The sequence below is a fragment of the Xiphophorus hellerii genome, chromosome 19 (assembly GCF_003331165.1).
Source record: "Xiphophorus hellerii strain 12219 chromosome 19, Xiphophorus_hellerii-4.1, whole genome shotgun sequence".
In the NCBI taxonomy this organism is placed as follows: domain Eukaryota; kingdom Metazoa; phylum Chordata; class Actinopteri; order Cyprinodontiformes; family Poeciliidae; genus Xiphophorus; species Xiphophorus hellerii.
Window position 1 is genome coordinate 2,651,103 of NC_045690.1, and position 15,528 is coordinate 2,666,630.

The following is a 15,528-nucleotide window of genomic DNA, read 5'->3' on the forward strand; positions in this document are numbered from 1 at the left end:
TTTTTAAGTCCTTGGAGGGGGTACTGGAGAGTGCCCCTCCTGGGAGCTGCCTTGTTATACTGGAGGGGTTTTCTCCGTTGGGTCTCTGGGCTCCCTTAGAGACGGGGTGAGAAGCCCAGGAATCCAGGAGTCACTGATGTGTTTACATATATCCAGGGTTTCCCCCAGGGTATTATAAGCCCCCTGACCTCCTGCATCAAGGTAGGAGTCAAGATGAAACCCCACTGCGTTGCTCTGCTGTGCAGCTCTATGTGAACTGCAGGTATAACATGTGGTTGTGCTTGAAGAGGAGCGTTGAGTGAGCAGTGAGAATGATTTATCTTTGTGAACAAAGAATTATGTGCAGCATTTCCATCTGAACACGCTGCCCAGCGTGGCTCTGTGTCTGCGCTGTAACAGAAACACGATGGCGACCACTGACCACCGGGTTTAACAGGTTTTCTGGGGAAACCCTGCAATACTTTAACCTTTTTGGATCCTGCACCTAAAAATGAACCAAAATATGAAAAAACCTAAAACTCATACTATAACTAAACTAAAACTAAATATTTAACTAATAAAAACTAGGAAACACTCTAAAAACTAATTAAAACTAACAAAATGTCAGTATGTAATTTTTGTCCTTATTCTTAGCTATTTTGCTGAGAATTTGAAAATTTGATCTCATTAATATTGACATCTATTTGCATGAATATGTGAGATGAATTTTCTGAGTAAAAATCATCATTTAGTTGCACATATGCTTCAGCGCGTGCTGCTCCTGTTGGCATCCTTCATGGTGACAAAAAAGTAGTTAAGAAAGAAACTTGTGTCAGTTTGTGTCTTCCCCCTCCAAGGCTCTGAAAATCTGAGAAGGAAATCTATCCTCAAGTTGTTATGAAACTTAATAACTGACCGACCATCTGATTCACACCCTATCTGTCCAAGACGTGGCACATATTTATTTCCAGCAAGTGATTGCATCAAATTTGTCCTGTTTTTAACTTTGTTAGGAGAGAAAAAACATGGTTGGCGGATGGATGGTACACACTGGTGGCTGCAGGGAGCCAAAAGCACTTTATTTATGTTTGGATGGCAGTGGGCGCTCAGTTCTGCTTGGCTCAGACTGCGTGCTGTGGTCTTTGGCACCTCTTCGCATCCATCCTGTCCCCCTGACATCCACTTCTCCCCGTCTCAACCGGGCCTCCGTAGCATCTTAATACATCTAAAAACTAATATGCATGAATACGGTTCATTAAATGTCAGTTAGACACAGGTACATGTCAAGAAATTACAATATTATTGACAAATTTATTTATTTTATTGAGTCAGTTGGGGAGAAAAATGAAGCTCATGTAAATTATTTTTAAACACAAGATTTAGGTCATTTAAAAAATATAAAAATTAAGACAGAAACTTGTTTAGGAAGGCATTTCCATTCACATTACTGACATTGTTGGCTCTTAAAGGGGCAGTGTTGTGTGTTTTCTGGGCATACTGAGCCAGTTTATTGCACAATTAAGTAACTTTGTTAACTTCAGTTGTTATGAGAAGGCTGTAAATATCAAAGTATGACTTAAAACAACAACAAAACATTTGTCTTTTTGTTCAGCGGTAAAACCAGCTGACCAAACGTTCTGGAGTTCTGCTGTGGTTGCTAGGTAACTGGCTGAGGTTGGCTGGGGTTGTTAGGTGGGGTAGTGGTCGCTGATTTGTGACGTTACATTCAGGAGCTCATTTTCCAGTTACCAAAAAACATTAAAGGGACAGTTTCAGTTTTATTTGTCTTTCAGGCACATGGCGGCCATTTTACGACACAATCCAGTAACTGTGTTTCTTTTGGTTGTTATAAAAATGCTATAAATCTTAAATGTGTCATCACAACATGGCTCCAGTATTAACCGTTTAACACCATTTTTACCAGCGCTGCTCCACAGGGCGACATTTAACGTCTTGGCTTCAGTTTCATCGTTGTTGAGTCTTGCTGACTTTTGAGAAACTTAATTGAGAAAATGATATGACAAAATCAACAAAGAAAGAACAAACAGACTTCAAAATAAGAGCATCAATATAAATAACTACTTGAAGAGTTTTTAACTGTTGAAAAACAAAACTTGAACTCAGATGTCAACGTTATTCAGCTGAAAGTTTACAAAACATCCAAATTAATTAGTGCTTTAGAATTGATCAAGTAGTATTAATCTTGGGGAAGCTAAGCTAAAAGTTTCAGTTATTTAAAAATATTTGCATCTCCACTAGTCCATAGCAACTTTTTGACCACATTTTTTCCTTCCACTCAATTTTCAGAATCTGAAATTTCTTTGTCTATTACATTATAAGGTGTAAATGTCACATTATATGAGGAAAAAAGCTTTTAAATAATCTATCATGGTCATTTTTTTACCCCCAATAATCTCCTTTTTTCCCTCGTTCCACTACTTTCCATTTTCCTCAGGAATCCGTCCTTCTGTATATAAATACATAATTTTAACTGTTATATTTATGTAGAAAAGCAGGATGAGGCCTCAGAAGGAAGCAGAGCCTCTTCCTGTGCTCTGAATCTCTGCAGAGACTCAAACCCAGATTTCGTGTCCTGGGTTCTCTCAGTCGGCCGGTTCTGGTTCTGCCCGTCCGTGGCCAGATAACGGGCCGACACCGGGACTAATTTGGTCATGTGCAGGGCTGCCGGATGACGAGCGGCTGATAAAGAAAACATGGCTGCAGGATGTGAGCTCTCCACATCAGGAGTGTTGCTGGATGTAATATCTGAACAGGAAGACCACAACGTCCAAACATGGGCGTGGAAAATTCTTTTAATTAAATGTTTTTAACTTTTATGGTACATTTTTAATCCACACAATCCCATTTTTTCTTTAAGACTTTTAACTGAAACTTTAATTTGGACATAAATTATTACTAATTGATAGGAACAGAAACAAGATACTAGTTTATGTAGCAACAGCTAAGTTGCTAAACTATTATTAAATAAAAAGATAAGATCAACATTGAATACAATAGAACAATATAAAGATATAAAACAATGTATATAAAACGACACAATAAAAAGATTGTAGTATCTGGAAATGAGTCCAGTTCTTAAAGCTGAAGGAACAAAGTTGGCCGTGTTGCCAGTTCTGCTTCCGGTTTCAAGCTGTTAGCATGCTGAGGCGATTTAAGCATCAATAAGTAAAATTGATTTAGATAAATTCTGTTTCCTCAGTGAATATGTGAAAACCTTTTTGACTTGATCTTTTTTAAAAGCTGTATGCTGCATTGTTAAATGTTTATTAATGAGATGAAAAGCAGAAACACGTCGATGTGACGGAGGTTTGTCCAGAAACGCTAAACTCACAGAGCCGGGAAATTAATCTCATCTCAATGAGAAAACTTTCTCATTTTAAAAATGTTGCACCTCGTTTAATGAGAAAACGTTGTTTTAGCTGGAAACTTTCTCGTTAGTGAGGAAATTTTCTTATTAAAACAAAAGTTTCTTATAACAAGAAACTTTCTAATTTAACGAGTTTCCATCTTTTTTTCTGGAGAAAATCTGATGAGAAAGTTTCCTGTTAAAACTTTCTGGTTGTAATGAGATGCAAAATTCTTTAACGTTTTAATAATTCATAATCCAGAGCGTATTTTCATATCATTAAAATGAAGTTTTTGTTCTAAAAAGAACAAGAAGCATTCTAGTTTTTGTTTTGCATTAAAATGAGAAGTTATTCATACTAACATATTTTGGTAGAAGGAGAAAGTTTGCTGCTGAAACTAGTTTTTGCTGTTACTGATGTATAAAATGTTGTTATAACAAGAACAATTTGTCATTTTAATGAGTTTTCAGTCCTGTTTTGAGGAGAAAACAAGAAAGTAATAATTTATCAGGAGCATATTTTTTATTTCTCTTTAAAATTAGAAAGTTTCTTGTTTTAACAAGAACAAGAAACTTTTTCAATTTCATGTTTTGCATCTCTTTAAAATGAGAAAACATTGTTTTAGGTAGAAAATTTGTGATAAAAAAGCCTTTTTATCAAAACCTTTCATTAAAACAAGGAAGTTTGTCGTAAAAACAACGTTTCTTCTTATGGTAACATATAAAACTTTTCTCCTTCTTACGGCCTACAAAATAAATCCTGGTTTTATCAGGAAGTTTTCTGCTGATCCTGAATTTATTCCAGTTTCTGGCAGTTTGTAAATTTGTGTTTTTCTAACCGTTTGTTGTGAAATCAGGACGCTGATCGCCCTCTCAGGTTCCTGCTGTGAGCCTGGGCAGCAGTACGGAAGCCTGACTGGGTCATCTGGTCCTGACAGTCCGGTTCTGGTCGGGATAACAGACAGACGGCTGCAGTGTCCGGCGCTGCGCTCTGATTGGCTCCCGGAAACGCGGCGGCTGGAAAATGTCTGTGTCACGGAGCGAGGAAGAGACGCAGAGCAGCAGCAGACACATTCCTGGCCCGGTCCGACCCGCAAACACGCCGAGCGGGCCGAACCGCCGCTCCAGATCCTACAGCTGCAAAACATCCAAATTATCACCGTCATTATTTTACCGCTAGAAATGAACAAGTTCCTTTTTGTTGACAAACAAAATGAATGAAAGGAGGAAAAATCTGAAGTCAATTTTAGCAACAAAACATCAAACTTTCATATAGATGCACATTTTTACAGAAAAATTTAAAAATCTACATGAAATGTAAGGAAATAAAGATAAAATAAATGAACTGCTGTAATTTGTTTACATAACCTTTTTCTGAACTCAGACATTTTACAGGAATCAAGTAAAATTACAAACAAAACAAGAATATAAAGTAAAAATACATCTATTTATTTTATAATATATGAAATATTTCATACATATGAAAAATTTGTCATTTTTTTAATTAAAAGATTTTTTAAATAAAAATAGCTTATGCTTATGTATTTTTATTAAGACAAAGATTTTTCATACATATGATAAAAATCTATATTAAAATTTTTTTTAAATGATTTTTTTTAACAAATTAAAAATAGAGAAGTATAATATGTACATTGGATTATAACTTTTATGTAAATTTATGGCCATTCTCTGCATGAGATTTAGAAAAACAGAGTGTCTTCAGTCAGAGGCTTCGAATTCGCTGTAATACAGACTGCTACAGGAGAGCCTTCCTGCTTTCACCACATACAATAACTGACAAATTTTGAACTAATATGAATTTCAGCAACATTTTATTTCCCTTTGGGATCAATTTGAATTTAAAAATCCGTTCTGTGTTTTTAGTTGTGATAATAAATTACATTTTTGTAACTTTTCTCCTCAGCAGCTCCTGCAGAGCCAAACTAAGCTCACTAGCGCCCCCTTTTGAAAGAGCAGGGCTGCTCTGGAGCAACTCTCCTTCACCAGTTCAAACCCAGACTGGTCGATTCTCCAAACTGGGAGGACGGAGTGATGGGATGAATCAGGGATTAAAATGTTTACAGCAGGATTACGTTCTGTAAAACAGGCCCGGTTCAGCCCGGTTCCTCTCAGGAACTGAAAGTTATTGCAGAGATAATGAAGTTAAATGAGGTTCAAAATCCTGAAAAGAAGAATTACAATAGAATTAATGCATTTGTAATTTTTCACATTTCGCAACAGAAAAGCAGCAAAAACTTTAATGAATTATTTGGTTATTTTTACCTGAAGGCCACAAAGTTTTAATGTACTTCATTAAGATTTTTACATAAAAATTACAATGTTTTTTATTTTATTTTATATAAAGCCAAAAACTAATGCATTTTATTGGGAATTTTATATAAAAAACACAAAATTTACTGTATTTTATTGCAAACAAACCTACAAACAAGTATTTTGTTGGTATTTTTATATTAAAACCGAAAACTTTAATGTTTTTATTGCATATTTTACATAAAGCCCATAAACTTCAATGTATTCCAATGGGACGTTTACACGAAAACCAACAATTTTCATGTATTTTATTGCATAAAAAGCCTTCAAATGTGTTTTTTGTCAAAAGTTTTACATAAAAACAAAAAACTTCGATGTATTTTACATGAAAATGGTCTCAGGACAACATTATCGTTTATCTCAATAACTTCAGTAACAATTTGTTTGTTATATTTTCCTCATTTGTAACCTTATCTGTTCTTTTATCTGAATTAGTTTTCTATCTTTATCGCTCTGCTGAGTTTCTCCACCTGTTTCTGAGCTGCAGCTTCTCTCCCTCCTTTCTTCGCTGCTTTACGAGCGAAACTGTTTAGTGCTCAGAGTTTGAAGGCACTCGAGGTCATAGAGGAGACGGAGGGAAGGGGCGGGGGGCCGGATGAGCGCCGCGCCGCGCCGGTCGGCCGGTCAGGTGCGGCGCCACCAGTGATCATTAGGGTTACAGCTGCCCGGCCCAGATTGTGTGCTGCCTGCACCAGGCGAGATGTTCTGCCCAGGGAGAGGAGCGAGCATCTGTCTGTCCCTCCCCGTAGACAGCCGCCTCCTACCAGCCTGTCCAACTCAACCCAACTGGTAACAAGGTCACCCAACTCTTACTTTCCCTCACTTACACACACACACACACGCCCACACACACACACACACATCCACTCTGCATTTCACTTCCTGTTTTGCTCCTTCGCAGAACGGCCATGCAGAAAAAGGTGTGTGAAATGTAACGTGTCGTTCACACCAGCCCTGTTCAGTCCGCTTTGATCCAACTACAGAAGTGGACTACAGCGCAAGGCATTCTGGGTAAATACAACCAAAGCTAATGTGTTAGCCTAGCGCTAGCAGGAGAAATGGCTCCTGGTCTTCAGCCAAAGACTGAACAGAAATCCTCAAACCGCTAAAATCTGACGCCTCCATCTTGTTTCCATCTGGTGAAGAAGGAAGTTGCTCTCAGTGTCTTCAGAGGCTTTTGTGTCGTTTCCAACAGTGGTTCTTGGTGCAGCGCCCCCACAGGCCAGGAGGGGAACAGGTTGGTGCAGCGCCCCCACAGGCCAGGAGGGGAACAGGTTGGTGCAGCGCCCCCACAGGCCAGGAGGGGAACAGGTTGGTTTGACTCACAGCAGAGAAAGAGAACCAGAACAGATGTTGAAGTTTTACAATCGAACCGCGTCCACCGGACCATCAGGAGTGAAAACATTATTATGCAGAACGCTGCAGAGCGTCTGTAGAGACTCTTATTCCTTATCTGTGACGACTGTTAATTGTATAAAATAATGATTGTTGATAAAAGGAAACTTTCATCACAGAAAAACTAATTGGCTCCTGCAGTATGAGAACTTCTTTCCTTTTTTAATAATTGTATTTTTAATCTCATCAAACTTGTACACAATTTTAATTATGTTAATACCCAAAGGGGACATTTTCTCCTTTTATTGGACTGCCAGTATCTTCCCCAGTTTGTGACTTTAGAATTCAAACAACGTTTTAAGTTTTATTTCCCGTTAGGCATGAAAATACTCACACTGCTATTGTTTTTGATTCGACAAGTGGAGCATAAAGTCACATTTAATATTTGGTCTTAAGGACTGTATGTAAAAGAAAATATATAAAAACTAAAGAGTCCAGTTTCTCTGATGTGTCCATCAGAAAATCTACCAGGTTTTCTAATAAAAGTTTAAAAATGCCTCTTGAGAACTAAGTAATTAATCACAATATCTGAGTTAATATTTAAAAATGATATCAGACAAAAATGTAATTTTTTAGTTTAGATCATTGCTCAGATGGTAGAAATCAACATAACTGGATATTCTGTAGATTTTGTTGCTGAGGAGCCTAAAAAGATGGAGACGACTGTTGATTATTTTCTGGTTTTTGTTTGAGGATTAATCAGATTAATCAGCTAATAGTAGACCTAATTTTTGTTTAAAACTTTAGCATTTTGCCAAATTTGCCTACATTGGTTTTTCCAGAAATATTCTAACGCCCTAATTTACTTGGATGTTATACCAAAGTGTAAATACCACTTTAGCTTTAGCTAAATACCAGGCTGGTATAGCAATTTAGTGTTAGCTTTAGTTTAGTGTTTGTTCTTTTTAAAGGTTTTATTGGTTCTAGTGGCCTTTATTTCCCATCTTGATATTTTGATTTACCTTCAGTTTCTGCTAAATACCTCATTGGTATAGCACTTTAGCATTAGCTTAACCTAAATACCACATTGGTTACAGTGGTTTAGCGTTAGCTGAGGCTAAATACCGAGTCACTATAATGCACTAGCAGAAGAAATGTTTATGATTTGCACTTTATGGTTATCTCAAATGACTTTTTAAGTTTGCTTTTGTGCCTCCTGTTGGACTAATAAAAGGATTTTAGATTGTGAAGGAATAATTCCTTCAACAAATAACATCTGTCCTTTCTTTCTTTGCTAATCTACAAGATTCAGTAAAAAATTGATGGTTTGTTGAGAAAATTCAGCAAAGACATGGGATAATAACACTAAACACTCAACAGATTTACTGCACGTCAGCTGAGAGACGAGGTTAGAAGCAGCGAAACCTTTAATTCATGTTGACAGCCTCATCTGTAGCTGATTGTCAGCCAGCGTGGCTGAACCGGGCCAGCAGCCTGCAGAACGGCCCGAAACAGGTGTGACACCAACTTTCTGCCTCACAGGAGACGATAAAGCCCTTGGTCAAGGGTACAGCACCTGGGCCATTGTTTTACCACACAAAATGGCTTTTAAGTGCAAATTTCCACTTGGTCCTAAAGGAGACCTGGCCTCTGCACTTGCTTTACTCGTCTGAACCAATATGTGAACCGGCCTCATTTGCATAATGGGCAGAATGGAAATGAGGGGCCAGCTTTGTCACACCAAGACAAAAAGAAGAAAGAAAAACGGAGGCAGACTGATGCCATTCTGCTGAACTGCATCTGTGCAGCACAAAGGTGTGATATCTTGAGGCTTATCTGACCACTTTTAATTATGATCAGAGGTTAGATTGAGCACTGCCACCCTTGTAGCAAAACAAAAGCCCTTTAGATGGCAATTAATTGGGGAATTACCAGAGAACAGAGAGACAATGTAATATATTTCACGGCAAAGCGAAGGTTTTTAGACGCTTCTCTCCTGCTAGCTGAGTTTCACTTCTGTTTCATCATTAGTTTCCAACTTTCATCCTGCAGTCTGACACCAGGAGCCGACTGAGGGATGAATCCACATCAACATTCAGCAAGCAGAAGATAAAAAGACTTTTTCTTCTCAGGAAATCAATGACCAACCCACATTGTGTCACTCACGTTCTGACGGTTGTTTATCTTGCAGCTCCTTCCTCAGGGTTCGTTTCACCGCTTTGCCATTTCCTGCTTTTGTTGCTGCACCTGAACAGACATTTAGAGAATTTCTTCCAGCTGTTGCAGCTGATTTAGTCATTTTCTATCTATTCAAAGGTAGCAAGACAAGTATTTACTTTAGCTTGCAAACTAAATATTTAGGCAGCTAAATATTTAGCAAAAATATTTAGCTCCAAGCTAACTATTTAGTGTGCAAGCTAACTGTTTAGCTAAAATTAAGTGTTTTGCCATGAGATGCTAGTTTGATGCTAGATATTTAGCTTGCAAGCTAAATATGTAGTTAAGAAGCTAAATATGTTGCTAGCTAGCTAGTCATTGAGCTCTGAGCTAGCTAAATATGTAGTTTGCTAAATAAATATCAAGTAAATCAAATATTTAACTTGTGTGCAAGCTAACTATTTAGGTCCAAATTGAATGTTTAGCCCTGTGCTTGCTACATATTTAGTTTGATGCTAAATGCTTAGCATCAAACTAAATACTTTTGCCTTAGAGCTTTACACAAAATATTTAGCTTTAAGATAACCAAATAGCCTACCAGCTAAATATTTATCTTTAAACTAAATAGCTTTGAACTAGCTAAATAACTGCTAAATAAATATGTAGCCCTATGCTAGCTAAATATTTATTTTGAAGTTCAATCTTCAGCTTGTTAGTGAAATATTTAGCTCAGCCTAACTATATCTAAATACATATTTAGCTTCAAACTATTTAGCTAGTTAAATAAATATTTAGTCTGAAACTGACATTTACATGTGACTGAATAACAAGGCGAATATATTTTTCCTCTTTTGACAGGTTAAATAACCCAAATTAAACTCAGTTCACTGTTTCATCTGTGTGAAATCTAGCGAACGTACACGGCAAAACTACGATTTTTGTCCAGAAATATATTAAGAAAATAACATTTTGAATAACAGCTTGAACAATCTGGGTTGTTTCTGAATAGCTGTAATATTTTAAACCTTGATGCCATCACCAGGTTATGTTTCCTGGTTCTGGTCTGAGGTTCTCTGCAGTGGTTTGCAGCAGCAGCCGGGCCTGCAGAGCGGCTCTGTGGCTGGAACTTCAAACTGTCAGCAGCGACGCTCTGCAAGCAGCAAGATGTCGCTGCCCGCATCGGCTGAAAGCTTTCCTTCACTCTGACTCATTTCTCCTGCTCAGCTAACCACCGCTGACGGTTCCTCTTCTTACGTGGGCTTCTTTGACCTGCAAACGGTGCTGCAGCGGGTCGCTGCACCCTACACTGCAGCGTGGTCAGACAGTTCTCACTGGATGAAAAGACATGCAACCTGGGCGCAACATGATGCTTAATCAGCAATTGTGACTCTTAAGAATCAAAATGTAGGATACTGCTGCTGTATTTCTGTCATACTAGGAATAATAAAACATTTATTAAGATAAATCTTAGTTTTTTAAGTATGAGAGACTATTGTTTCCCTGTCATGTAGACATATTGTATAGCTAAATATTTAGCTTGCTAGATAAATAGCAAGTTAGCAAAAAATTTAACATTTATCCCAGAGTTAGCTAAATATTTAGTTTAGATTAAACATTACATTAAGTTAGCAAACTAAATATGTAACTTCAAACTAATTATTTAGCTTGCAAGCTAAATATTTAGCTTCTTAAATAAATAGCAAAGTAACTAAAATATTTAGCTTCAAAGTAAATACAGTATTAAACTCTGCAGCAGCTATTTAGTGAACAAGCTATATAACTCCAAATTATATATTTAGCCCTGAGCATGCTAAATATTTGGTTTATGTTACATTTGTAGCATCAAACTAAACATTTAGTTTAATCTTTAAAGATTTAGCAAGCTTTAAATGTATTGTTTGAAGCTAAATATCTACTTGGCAATTTCATGTACTCTACCTTATATTTAGTTTAGTTTTCCAAGCTGGTTTTACTTTAGCTGTGAAGCTAAAGTAAATACTTAGCTCTGAACTAGCTTATTAGTGAGCAAGCTCACTATTTAGCTTCAAATTAAATATTTAGCCCTGAGCTTGCTAAATATTTAGTTTGAAGCTAAATATTTAGGTTTGAACTAAATATTTAGTTAGGAAGCAAAATATTTTATCAAGTATTTACTTTAGCTAGCAAGCTAAAGCTCTGAATTAGCTAAATAGTCAGTTTGCTAAATAAAAAGCAAGTTAGCAAAAGTATTTTGCTTCAACATAAATATTTAACTCAAAAGTTCATCATTTATCAACAGAGAGAAGTTGTTTAAATATTGTTTTTGAGATTTAATGGCCTACATAAATACCCCAGGGATGTTATGAGGTGGTTAGAATGGCCTAGTCAAAGTTCAGACCAATATTTAGCTGAGAATTTGTGGCAACAGCTGAAAATTGATGTTTAATTTGTAGAATATTGCTACGCTATATGTCTGTGTCGAGACATTCATTTATTTTATTCCAAAAAATAAACTGAAGTGAGAAATTGTGAAAAAGTAGTAAAAGATTCCTTAAAAGAACAAAACAAAAACAAAGCAAAGCTCTTTGTTGATGGGAAAATAATTTCCCGTCTGTTTTCCACTGGGAAGAATCACAGCAAGATAAATTCGCTAAAACGATATTTCCAATAATCCTCTCCTTATTTAGATATTTCCCAGCACCACTCAGGTATTTACTTGGGTTTAATCTCCTCCAGTTCGCTGCGACCAGGAAACACGGACAAACACACAGAGGCAAAACCCTGTCGCCTTGTTCTCTGCGAAGGTAGATTATCTGAGCGCGCACAGAGAAAATTTCTCGGGGGAAGCTTTGGCGCCGAGTAATAAAACTCAGAGTGTGTTTCCTTTGCCAAGTTGAGACATCTGGTCACCTTATCACAGATAAGTGGGGGTTAGTCCTGGCATCTGCTAGAATTAATCCATTTTGCAAACACAGTTATCCTAATCTCCTAAATATGCCGTTCCACAACTGTACAAAGCAGTAGGTACAATTTCACCTTCTAAAGGAGGGCTGTCAGAAATCATTTCCATTTTGGGCCAAATCAAGATAATCAGCGCTCGCTACACTGCAAAAACACTGAGTCTTACCAAGTGTCTTTTGTCTGATTTCTAGTGGAAACATCTTGGTACACTTGGAATAAGACAAAACTAACTTACAGGTAACTTTTCAGGACGATAAAGGAGCTTTTTCTAAGTATTCCTTACCCATAATATTGATGAAAAAGTGCTACTTCACTTATGGCAGAAACAAAAACTGGAAGTTTACAGATAGAAACGGCTTTGATTTGACTAAAGATCATATTGAAATGAGATCTATTTTGCAAAATTAACATTTTGCTTGTTTTTGTACTTCCATTTGGGTCTATAACTTCCAAAACCATTTCAAGCACTTAAAAAAAGTCAGTCATGCTTTACCAATAAATTAATGTTTTTTGGTGTCTGAAAAATGAGCAGTTTCAAAAACTTCCAGAATTTAACATCACAAATCAGAAGGCACTGTTACCTAGCAACCCCAGCAGAGTTCTAACCATTACCTAGCAACCAAAGCTAAGCTCCAGCATGTTTGGTCAGCTGGTTTTACCGCTGTATGCACTGTACAATGGCTGCTGGAAAAGACACATATTTTCTTAGTGACTTAACATCCAGAAACCACTTGCCGCATTCATGCTGATTGTGCAGGAGGCTCCACTTCTGCTTTTCAAAGATGTATGGATGTATAATTGTGCATCTGTTTTTGTAGCCATTTTCACTTATTTGGATTTAAAGTGACAAGACAAAAAAAAAGCTCAAAATACGCAGAACTGAGGAAGTTAAATCTCGGTAATGAACATGTTTTTATCGCTCACAGAAATATCCTGGCCTGTCAAAGGAAGCACAGTGGGTCGCCTTTAATCACGCAACTGTTATCTGTAAGGTTCTTTATAAAGTTATACACTGTAAAAAGTGTTGTATTTACCAGAAAACTCTAGCAGCTGCTATGTAATTAACTCTACTAAAAAATATATAAACTAATTTATAATGATTGAAGTCACAACTGAATTACATTAAAGTCTATAAAAAAGATCATGTAATTAGTACAACGTAAAGTGAATTATGATTTGTATTTTCAAAAACAACAGAAATGCAGATTTCCAGTATTTGAATATTATATTAACAGAACTGTTTTATGATTATTGCAGTATATTTTTTACCATTTGTGGTTTTAACTAATAAATGTGACCTTTTTCACATATTATTGTGGGAAAAAAAAATTTTTTTTGACAGTTTACAAAGCTTTCTGTGAATTTAGCAAAACATTTGTTTTCCACTTTCCACAGCGCGGCGAGCCAGATTTGGCCCCCGGACCTCGAGTTTGACACCAGCTGTAAAGCGTGCAGAGGAATGATGAAGGCGCGTCGGTCGGTGTGAAGTTAGGAAACCTGAACAGCAACAGAGATTCAAAGTGGAAGACAGAAAAAAAACCCGGGCTGAAAATCGGTGTCACAAACTGGCCGAGCCCCGGCTGGTCCGCAGCGCCACCTAACATCCCCGCATGAATATTCATGCGGACGGATTTCTCTTTTGTTGCCTGCCTAGTCAGCAGTCACCGAACACATGGTGAGTGTTGGCAGCGCCCGGCCTAGGTAGAGGGGCCGTGGACGGAGGCAGTGGCAGGAACCAGGACCTGTGAGGCTGACTGACATTTCCATCTGTGGCGAGGCCTGGTAATTATCGGGGAGAGGAGCGCCCGCAGCAGCGCGCCATCTGCTAGGGGAGATGGCTCAATGAGGTATGAGCACGAGCGGCTCTCCGTCGGGCCACTGCCTGCCTCTGACATGAGGGCTCGCATCTGCTACCGAGGAGCCGGGCCGCCCAACACAGCCTGTCTGCCTGGCCGGGAGAGGGGGCTGACAGGAGGGAGGAGAGCAGCCAACAGCCCCCCTGACCCGCGCCGCCCTCCGCCCCCTCGCCGCCGCTGCCCTGCCAAAGGAACACTTGACAAACAGCACAGCCCACTCACAAGTTTTCATACAGATCTCATCGAGTTGTTGGGGTTTTCTGTAAACGGCGCCGCAGAGATCCGGTTCTGGCTCGGTGTTATGGTTTGTTTTCTGACTCATTCGGCTCGCTAAGACTGCGGATCACACACCTGGCGAGTGTGTGGGTGTTTATGTGTGTGTGTCCTTGTTCTTTCTGTTTGAGCCCAGTATGGCGAGTCCAACTGGGTGCTGCTGATATTACATTCAGCCCACAGACTCGCTCTCAGATCCGCACACCAACATCCCACAGTAACGGTACGGAGCTGCAGGATGCAGAAAAACACAGCTGTGAGCAAGACTCCACTTTACAGCCATGTGTGTTTTCAATAAATTCCCTCTAAATAAAATAGATTTCATCTAGTCACACCCTGGAAGCCGCCGGCTGAAAACTGTCCGTTTGGCTTATTTAGCTACAACGGAGAATTGGGGCTAAAAATCAACGCAAGAAAATTTAAAAAAATGCAATAACAAGAATAAAGTAATTATATTATGACTGTATTCTGGCAATATGACAATTCTCATATTATTTTGACTTTATTCATCAGAGTTTGATTCAATCAAAGCGGACTGAACTTATATCCGGTTCTTTTGGAGAGGCATGAACTCTGAAGCAAACCAACAAAAAACAAACCTCTGTCTCAGTTTAGCTGAAGTGAACTCTGGTTCAGTTCAAATGCATATCTGAACACCAAGCGGACCGGAGACCGCTACGAAAGCAGGAAGTGGACTACAGCGCAGGGCATTCTGGGTAAATACCTCTAAACAAACACGCTAGCCTGGCGCTAGCAAGAGAAATATCTCATGGTCTTTAGCACAATCCATCAACCGCTAAAACCTGACGCTACGCCATTTTTGTTTCCATTTGGTGAAGAAGGAAGCTGCGCTCAGCGTCTTCTTCAACCAAAACAAACGGATTAGCATTAGCATTAGCAGAGTAAATGACCCAAGAGAAATCCTACAACTACTAAAAACTGACCATACTCCATTTCGTTTCCATTTCGAACTCAGTGTCTTCAGAGGTTTTTGTGTCGTTTCCTTCAGTGGTTCTTGGTGCAGCGCCCCCACAGGCCAGGAGGGGAACTGGTTGGTTTGACTCAGAGCAGAGAGAGAGAGAACCACAGCAGCTGGAGGTGGAGCAGATGATGGAGTTCTGGTTCCAGTAGAACCGAGTCTACCGGAATATCAGGGACGAAAACACCTTCCGGTTACAAAAAGTCGTTAGCTGCCGTTCTCATTTAAAAACTCGTTTCCTCGCTGACGCCGGCAGTGAACTCAACCCAACAATCACCCACCGATTAAAAACTCCAAGTTTTCACTTTAAC

General features: G+C 38.5%; 2 long non-coding RNA genes across 3 annotated transcripts; one reads left to right on the forward strand and one right to left on the reverse strand.

Moving 5' to 3' along the window:
- Positions 1 to 1,018: 1,018 nt before the first annotated feature.
- On the reverse strand, positions 1,019 to 10,748 carry LOC116708685 (uncharacterized). The gene is made up of 2 exons (XR_004336740.1): positions 9,179 to 10,748; positions 1,019 to 4,483 (listed from the first exon to the last, which is right to left on the reverse strand). It is a non-coding gene; the product is annotated as an uncharacterized LOC116708685 (long non-coding RNA).
- LOC116708683 (uncharacterized) lies at positions 5,812 to 14,580 on the forward strand. Of its 2 annotated transcripts, XR_004336736.1 has the most exons (5): positions 5,812 to 6,466; positions 6,579 to 6,688; positions 6,873 to 6,914; positions 13,036 to 13,096; positions 13,505 to 14,580. It is a non-coding gene; the product is annotated as an uncharacterized LOC116708683 (long non-coding RNA). The 2 variants fall into 2 exon arrangements; XR_004336735.1 differs by having other exon boundaries at positions 5,812 to 6,688.
- The last annotated feature ends 948 nt before the right edge of the window (positions 14,581 to 15,528 follow it).